This window comes from Marmota monax, unplaced genomic scaffold (genome assembly GCF_021218885.2).
Source record: "Marmota monax isolate L192 unplaced genomic scaffold, Marmota_monax_Labrador192_F-V1.1 WCK01_AAM20220418_F8-fsc00066, whole genome shotgun sequence".
NCBI classification, from domain to species: Eukaryota; Metazoa; Chordata; class Mammalia; order Rodentia; family Sciuridae; genus Marmota; species Marmota monax.
Genome location: NW_026692805.1, coordinates 10034350 through 10043773, shown reverse-complemented (window position 1 = coordinate 10043773; position 9424 = coordinate 10034350). Strand labels below are relative to the sequence as shown.

General features: G+C 38.8%; 1 pseudogene; it reads right to left on the bottom strand.

Annotated features, from left to right (window-relative positions):
* Nucleotides 1-875: 875 nt before the first annotated feature.
* LOC124095122 (short coiled-coil protein-like) lies at nucleotides 876-2109 on the bottom strand (annotated as a pseudogene).
* Nucleotides 2110-9424: the final 7315 nt, after the last annotated feature.

Below are 9424 nucleotides of genomic sequence, written 5' to 3'. Positions count from 1 at the left end.
TTTATCTTTTGTCTGCTAAAAGTCTGTTCTGCCAGAGAGAACATAAATCTGGAGTGAAAGCATTTGGAGTTGCTTACTAGTACTTACCAAGTTCTTTCCTGCCCTATTTCTATTTTTTCTCAAGATTTTCTATCTTGAACACACACATGATCAGAACTCCTATCTTTTCAGGTAACAAGTGGGTTATTTTGTACAAAAGGAAGTTTTAAACAAATCTTCCCAGTATGAGACCATTTTTATAGTTTCAGTCCATCTTCAATTGCTTAAAGAGAAACCAGCAATCCTATCTCATTATTAAATATCACACAGGACAAGCTCTAGCTAAGAGAGTATCTTATTTTGGTTGAGTTTCAACAATTAGAGTCAGGTTACTCTCATAAGTGTTTAACTATTAAAATTAATTTTACAAATATGAAATCTTTCTTTTTCCTTAGGGAAAGAGAAATGGTAGGCACAAGATAGTGGACAGGGTACTTACATAAAGCTGTGCATTCAGTACATGACTTTGGTCACTTTTTCACAACAGGGTGGTTGTTTTCTTATATATTTTACTAAGCCTATATAATAGAAGACAGTGCTAAACCTATATATGGAAGAAAATTTGATAAAACATTCATTTTCAAGTCTCATAAACATATTCAATTCTAATTATAAAGTCTCTACAATACATTTGCACATTTTCATAGACTAACATAATACACAAATTCATGGAAGTCTCTAGATATGCAGTTAATTTTACCTAGATCTGCCATTATCTTCATAAATATTCAATGAAGCCACAAACAAAGGTACTGTAACTTTTAGAATCTATCCAAGTTTTAAAGGAAAAAAAATGATCAGCAGAAATTCCATAAAACAGAAGGGAAACAAATCCCTTACTTTCTTTTGCTTTTTGTGTCAGTTTGAAAAACACTAGAAGCAGACATAGGTTTTCTATATATTGTTAAAGAACTTGGTTTTCTGATTTTAGATTCAGATTTTCTTCGTTAACTGCAACTACTCTTGCAGAGAGAGATCTTCAAGTGTGTGTTGGAATTCCAACACTTGATTCATAAAGTCATGTTTTTTCTTCCAGTTCACCTGATTTTCAGCATCAACTGCATCCATGTTTTCTTTTCATTGTCTTCAAGGTGATCTTCAGCCTTCAGCTATTTTAAACAAAGCTGCAATGAATGACCTCTTACACTGAATACATACACCATATCCTGCTACCTGCGTACCTGCCTACCTATCTAAATATCCATGTATATAGAGGTCTACTTATCCATCTGGACATATATCTGCCTGGATGGATCAATGGAGAGATTGATAGAGGAACAGATACCCAAATTTTTAATTTTTATTTTTATTTATTTATTTTTTTTAGTTTTAGATGGACACCAATATCTTTCTTTACTTATTGTTGTGTGGTGCTGATGATTGAACCCAGTGCCTTACACATGTGAGGTGGGTGTTCTACCACTGAGCTATAGCCCCAGCCCACAAATGTATTTTCTAAATAAAAAATGTATCATTTAAAAGGGGGCTGAAAACAGAAAAGTAGTCGGAGTTAAAATGTGATTAGAAGCCATGAGTGAAGGAAGGGAGACTCCAACCAACTCCTAGGCACCAGGTTTGTTCTGGGGCATCAGAAACCAGAAGGAAACTCAAAGAAGCCTGAGATGAAAAAGGATAAAATAAAAAAATATAAACATTTGGGAAATATTCATGATATGTGAGCAAGAAGTCATCTGGAGAAATGTGTGGAGAACACCATGCTAGAACTCACATCATAACTGTGCTTTTGAGCCCCTGCTGTGGACACCAGGTGCTAATGATGCATCAGTGCAGGTTCATCAGTGTAACAAAGGCACCTTTGTGGATGATGGGGCCTTGCATGGCATGGGAGAATCCCTTCCCACCTCCCCACTTCTTCTGGAGACCTAAAGCTGCTCTAAAAAATTAAAGTCATAAGAATAATCATGGTATCTGCCTCCAGGAAGATTTGAGTTCCACGGGAAAGGCAAATATTAAATAACTTTGACAAGAAAGATTATATATTGAAATTAGAGCTACAAAAATTCTGTAAGGTGCTCTAAGAGAGGACAAAAATTGATGGGAAAATCCCTAACAAAGAAGTGACATAAGTGGAAACAGTGTAAGCAGGGAAGAGGCAGAGAACTTTCTAGTGAAGGGAAAGAGAATAGAAAAGGCAGCAAAAAGTGAACTCACTGGAGGAGTTCATGGGGGCTGGAAGACAGGGAATAAGGAAGGGTAAGGAACAGAGATAGAACACCTTGCAGCTCTTGTGATGATATGGGGTTCAAGAGCAACGAGAAGCCACTGAAGTGCTTTAAGCAACCTGTGTGTGGGGACACATATGTGCATGGTAAATGTGTGATTCCATGTGCAGAATGTAGAGAGAGGGTGGGAGAACCAGTTAGGAGAGTGTGGGTAGTCTGAGTAATAGTTGGTGACAGCCTACATGGGGGTAGTGGGGAGAAGGAGACAGATTGGAGCTATACCTGGAGGGACTAATGATGGGCTGGACACAGGGTTAAGACAAAAGGAGGTGTCCAGGATGACTCAGTGTTCCTGGCTGTACAGCCAGATAAGTGGCCCAGGAGCTCAGATGATCAAGAACCTTCAGGTGACCCTGCTTCATCATACACTGAGGAACACATCACCTGCAGGCTGGGATGCACACATCCTCCCCTCAAAGCAGGTGTCTTTGTTAAGGATCAACACTGGGGCACTTTGAGTAACTCTGTGGTAATTAAATCATGGCATGATGAGAACACCTGCAGAGAGTTAGCTCAAGAAGAATAAAGGCTCCAGGTTAAACATAAAGATTCACAATATTCAGGACTGGGAAGATTGCTTCCAGCAAGAGAACAAACAAACAAACAAACAAACAAACAAAAAAAGGTATAGAAGAGGGAGCAGACAGCAATGATGACTTGCCCTTACTTACTACCTCTCCCCCTCTGCATCGCTCTTCTCCACTGTCCTATGTCTCTCATTCCTCCCTCTCCTATGCCCACATATGTACCAATGTCCTACAAATGGCTCTCAATGAAAAATACTTAGCCAGGAGAAAATCACTGACATCTATCTATGTGCTAACTTCCCAAGAAAGTATTCTACAGAAGTATTATTTGTGTGTTGGTTAAACACCATTATAATACCAATTTATGAACCATGACTTATTTATTCAGAAATTAAGACCTGGAATTTTAACAATATTGTATCAACTGAACATGACACCAGATACTAGAACTTGAGCCAGGTGGTCCACTCAGGAACACCTGGCTGTACACTCTAGTGACCTGTGTGTTCCCAAGGAAATGTCAGAACTTCATGTTGTTCTACAATAATCAAATGACATTTTGGGTCTAAAGAAAGTCATCTGCTAATGATTTACATGGGAGAAAGTCACAGAAAGAGTACCACATTATATTTACATTCAATTTCCCCTTTATCCAAAATGAGGGTTTGTCAATTCTCAGGATTCAATGAACAAAGTTGTTAATCCCTCTAAGATATACTGTAAAGCCAGCAAGCAGAAACCCCGGATGTGGCTTGCTCTGCTATACATAGGTGGTGCTGAAGGCTTCAACAAAATGCTGTCATTGAGCCCCCACATCATGCCAGGAAATAGATACACTATTATCACTACTGAACAAGGAGAACAAAGTGTAGGATCAGTGAAGCTGAGTTACTTCAGGAAGATCACCTTGGTGGAGCAAGTCCTTGACCCCAGGACCCCAGTGCCAGAGACTGTTCTCTCATCTACTCTGCTGGGGTCCTTGCCAAATCAGTACATGAAAAACAAAAAACCAGAAGACACCCTACTTCCTCTGCATAGTGGAAGTGAACACAGAGTAAATTTGGGCGAACAAGGGGCTTTATCTCTCTAATTTGATTTATAAAGAAACTAGTAAAATCAATTCATCACAAACCATATAAATGAACACTATGTAGCTATTAGAAATATCTGCAAAAAAATGCTAAGAATTATCTTATGAAAAGAGGGTGTTAGCATTCAATATAGGGAAGGCCACCACAGTTTATGCAGCTAATAATTAATTAAACCATCCACCAGTAGCTGTCAGCAATGAGAGTGGATTATTCACAGTGGGCAGGGCTCAGCATACTACATGCAAATATGGTGTCTATACTCCAGGGTTTACTCTTTGTATCCTAGCTGTTGATCACTAAAATAAAAGGGATGTAGCTCAGATTTAACCAAATTATGTTCTAAAAGATGGAGAAATTATGAGCTGTCATGAATTACTAAGTGTAAAGGACAAACTTCTATGACCCAAGGAAAGGTAGGATATACTAAATACAAAAGCCCAGTGTTGACACGCAGTGCACTCTTCATACAGGCATACCTGTCACGAGTCATCTTTAGTAGAATCATAAGTTACTTGATTGGTGTGTATTCTTCCTTCTTTTAAGTTACTAGTAGAAACTGGGGACACCTCTAATCTCAGCTACTCAGAGGCTGAAGAAAAAAGATCACAAATTCAAGACCAACTTTAAAGATAATTTGTCTCAAAAAATTAAAAGGGTTGAGAGAGTAGCTCAATGGAAGAGTGCTTCTGGGTAAAACCCCCAGAACCCAAAACAAAACAAAACAAATACAAATACAAACAAACTACTAGAACAGAGACACAGTCTGTGCCTAATTTGTTTATTTCCCAAATTCTAGAATCTGAAACACGTTTTAAGTTTTATGTTCTGGATCCTTGGTAAAATGGCTCCAAAGAAAATAACTCCTTATTCTTAGCAAAACAGAAACCAAAAAGCAAACAAACAAACAACAAACAAAAATGTACTAGGTAAGTGTATTTGATCAAAACCAGTTCTACAAGTCATAAAGGATGAAAGGGGCCAAAAGAAAAGTCATAGACTTTTCAAAATCATTTTCTGAACTTTTTACATAGATTTGTAAATATATTCATTTATTCTACTCAGCCCCAGTTTTACCTTTGCAAAGGGAGATGGCAAATTCAAGAGATCAATGGATAGAAAGCCAGTGAAGCAGTGAAGAGCAAAGTCACCTTTGCGAGATGATTCAAAAAAAAAAAAAAAAAAAAACCCAAAACAAAAATAGACCATCAGAGCTTTTCCCAAAAGAAAAGTTCAGTCAGGCAGTCCCAGAGGACTCTCTGGAAAAGGGTGCTGTGACTCAGTATGCCTAGACACAGAAAAGGCTGACTCCACCCTTTCTAGCTACTGACAGTACACAGATGTGAAAAGTGTGAAGTAAAAATGACACTTATTTAACCTTTTAACTCAGCACCCTTTAAACAGGCCAGATCAGTACTCCTCAAACCACCCATGACAAGGGACACGCTTTAAATTTCCAGTTCCATCATGGTCTGAATCTCTAATAAAATACAATAAAACTTTTAGAGGAATTAACATTTCAAAATGAAGACATAAAGGATTCACAGCTATCATTTCAAGTTATTAGCTTAACAGGCATTAAATTTCTCCCTTAAATAGGTATTTTGTCACAGATCAGTAATCAGTTTTGATTGGCCTGGTTCCTGGTCCCTGGCCCACACTCTGAGTGACACTGCATTGGATCACAAAATTCCCATGTTCTGTAACATCCATCAATACCTGTAGGATACCTTTATGGAAATGCTGACGTAAAGCAAAAAGACAGACCATAACGGGATTAGAGTCAATTTCCCAACAAATATCCATCCAATCAACCTACACATTAATGGAAAGTTCTAGCTGGAATTCAGCTAAATTCATAGCTGAGTTAAAGTAAAACATTTCTTTCGGGCTTTTTGTTTTATTTTTAGTGAGACAGATTGGAAAATGAAAAAGTTGAGGCATTCAACATTTTGAAGTTGTAATTGTGCACCTGTTCAGGCAGCTGGGAGAACTAACTCCACTAGACATGGTTGCTCTCTCTTTCTGTCATCTCTAACTGGGGACATGACAGGAAATAAAATACTCTCAGGCATCAGACAAACAATGGTGCTTTAATGGGTGGCAAGTGAATACCCAGAGCAAGAAGCAGCACTCAGGGCTGTGCCAAGGGAAGCTGCCTCAGGATCCCTGGCCCAGGTCAGATCAAGTGTTAGTAGTAGGCTACCATCCTCTGTGCTTCCTGCTCTCCACCCCTATCCATGCCTCAAGCTCCTGTGGGCCTCTGCCATGCACACTACTCCGATGATGCCCACACTGCTGCTCACTCCACTCCTTCCAGCTTTTGCTCAGATCTCACTTTCTCCATAAGGTTCACTGGTCTCACTTACAGGGCAGTATGCCCACCCACCTTACTCCTTTATATTTGTCCAAAATACTCATTACTTTTAACAGACAAGATTCTTATCTATTTGTTGGTTTATTGTCTGTCTCCCTGCACTTGGAAGAGAAGAATAAAGGAACAAGTATTAGCATCTTTTGTTCTTTTAAAAAAATATTTGCAGATGGACACAATATCTTTATTTTATTTTTAAGTGGTGCTGAGAATCAAACCTAGTGCCTCACATGCTAAGCAAGCACTGTGCTCTACCAATGAATCACAACCCCAGCTCCAGTCTTTTGCTCTTTGATGTTCTCCAAACACCTAGAATGTGCCTGATGCGTGGCAGACACTTAATATGTTTTATAAACTGAAACAAATCCTGTGTAAGAGGATGTGGTAATTATTTAGTTTTAATTTGCAGTAATATTTCTTTTTAGCACTAATCTGATTAGAGACATCAATAAAAAACATGATTGATTTATACTGAACTTATGTTCATTTCATCCCTTGAAAGTCATCTCTACTCTCACAAATCACTCTACTGCTTTAATAAAATTGGTTAGCTTAACAAAGCCAGTTTTCATAGTAATCCTTGAAAGAGTATACTGCTGTCCCTCAGAATACACAGGGAATTGATTCCAGAACTCTTCATGGATACCTAAGCCCATGGATGCTCCAGCTCCTTCTTTAAAAATGGCAGTGTTTGCATATAACCTGATAGTACCCAGCTGGATACATTAAATTACCTCTAAATTATTTGTATTAATCTGATGGAAAGTAGTTGATAGTCATTACACTGTATTGTTTAGAAATAATGAAAAAAGGAGTACACATGTGTTCAGTGAAGATGAAATCACTTTTCTTTAATACTTTGGATCTGCAGTTGGTTGAGTCCATAGATGTGGAGACCAAAGATAACAGAGGACCAACTTGGACATTTTATCAGCCATGGCATTAAATTAAATTTAAGATTTTAGGAGTGAAGAAGATGTTCGCTATCCTCACATCAGTAATTATATTTTCTATCTTCTTAGAGACCTAAATTATAGCATTAGTGCCACTGGATGACAGCCATATACTGTTAGGAAACACATTCCTCCATGGAAATAATTACCAGTTTCTCTAAATGCTACAGGAAAAGTATGAAAAGACAAATGAGAACTGTTTTAAAGGTCTTCTTCAGGTAACACCAAGTTAGAAACAATATCTTCATTCTTTTCTTTCTTGCAATCATTACAAGTGAATAGGACTTATACATAAAATTGAGTTTTAAAACTTAGCTGTAGAAATCTCTAATCCTAAATCTAAATATTAAATAAAAAGTGAACGTATGTCAGTCCCAAGATAATCCCTGCATGAAACTCCACCTCCACCTCTGCATCAGAGAAAAACAAATTCCATCATCCTCTCAGGTGCCTGGAATGAAACAGGAACCTAGCCCTTTATGCGGCATTCTTGAATTCTGAACCAGCTCCTGCAATCATGCCCTCTGTTCCCAGGACAGGCAGAGTGGGTACACTCACTGCCCATCCCCTGGCGCAGGACAGTAAAGCTTCCCTAGTGCAGAGACCTGAGAATATTACCTCCCTCCTCAGTATTCTTCAAGCTCTAAGCCCCTTACAGAATAAAAGCACACTGCCCAAAGCCCTCTGTGACATGGCCCCTGACTTAGTGGCTAGACTTCCCACTACTTTGTACATACAGCACTATCCTCTGTGCTGTGCTACTTAAAAGCCAGTGCAAATGCCCAATTTTTTCCCCTCCTCACATTACAAATGCTGGTTCCTCTGCCCAGAATCTGGTCCTGCTCTGACTGCTGCCAACTGGTACTGGACTCAGGGATAACATTTATCTCCTGGAAGCCTCCCAGTTTCTCAGAAAAGTCCTATGTCTTATTTTTCTCTCTGTGATTATTTGTGTGTCTTTACTGAACTAATCAGGAATCTCACAAAGAGTAAACAGAACCTTCAAGCCAAGATCTTTCTGAATTTGGGTCCCTAGTACCAAGAACAGCCAAGCTAGTAGAAGGCAAGCAATAAATGTTAAAGGGACAGATAAATAACAGAGTGGATATGCCTGGTGTTATTCCATAACATACATGATGCTCCTGTGAAATATATCCCAGATCAACTACAAAATCTATGCAGAAAACTAAGAATTCAACACACCAGACAGCTAAGCATAAATTCCTAAACACACCCATACATTTGCATACTTTGAAACATCATTTACAATGATAACAAACTTATGAATTAGCCTAATCACAGGCCAATACCTTACTCTAGAATAAGAAAGATCTTAAGATCTGGGTTTCTAACTACATAACTGAAAGGAGTTTCAGAAAAGGTCTTGAAGACAAGCTGGGTACTAGTCACAAGTTCGATGAAAGGAGAGTGCAAAATCTCACCTGTCACTTCAAGACTCACCCAAGCAGATGATGGGGAGCCCAGAGAAGTACTTTCCCAGAATGGGTCCTGGGAAATCACAAGGAAGTATTTATGGAACACAGCCCATGAAAGGGGCAAATGGTAGCAGGACTTCCGAGACCCAGGGCTCAATCTCTTCCTGGAGCCACATGAGGCTCAAGTTCCTTCAAAGCATCTTGCACCAAGAAAGGGTAACTTGAGGCATTGGGCTATGTGTATATGTGCATGTGTTTGGGCAACTGTTCCACTTCAGAATCTGGAAACTCAGAGTGCTTTGAATACAGCAGGAAGAGCCCTGATGACATTGAATGGAACTGAACCAGAGTCAACCAGAGTAACAGTCATGGGAACTTTCCTTCAGTTTTTTTTTTATTGGTTGTTCAAAATATTACAAAGCTCTTGACATATCATATTTCATACATTTGATTCAGGTGGGTTTTGAACTCCCAATTTTACCCCAAATACAGATTGCAGAATCACGTCGGTTACACATCTACATTTTTACATAATGCCCTATTAGTAACTGTTGTATTCTGCTACCTTTCCTATCCTCTAATATCTCCCCTCCCCTCCTCTCCCATCTTCTCTCTCTACCCCATCTACTGTAATTCATTTCTCTCCTTGTTTATTTTCCCATTCCCCTCACAACCTCTTATATGTAATTTTGTATAACCATGAGGATCTCCCTCCATTACCATGCAATTTCCCTTTTCTCTCCCTTTCCCTCCCACCTCATGTA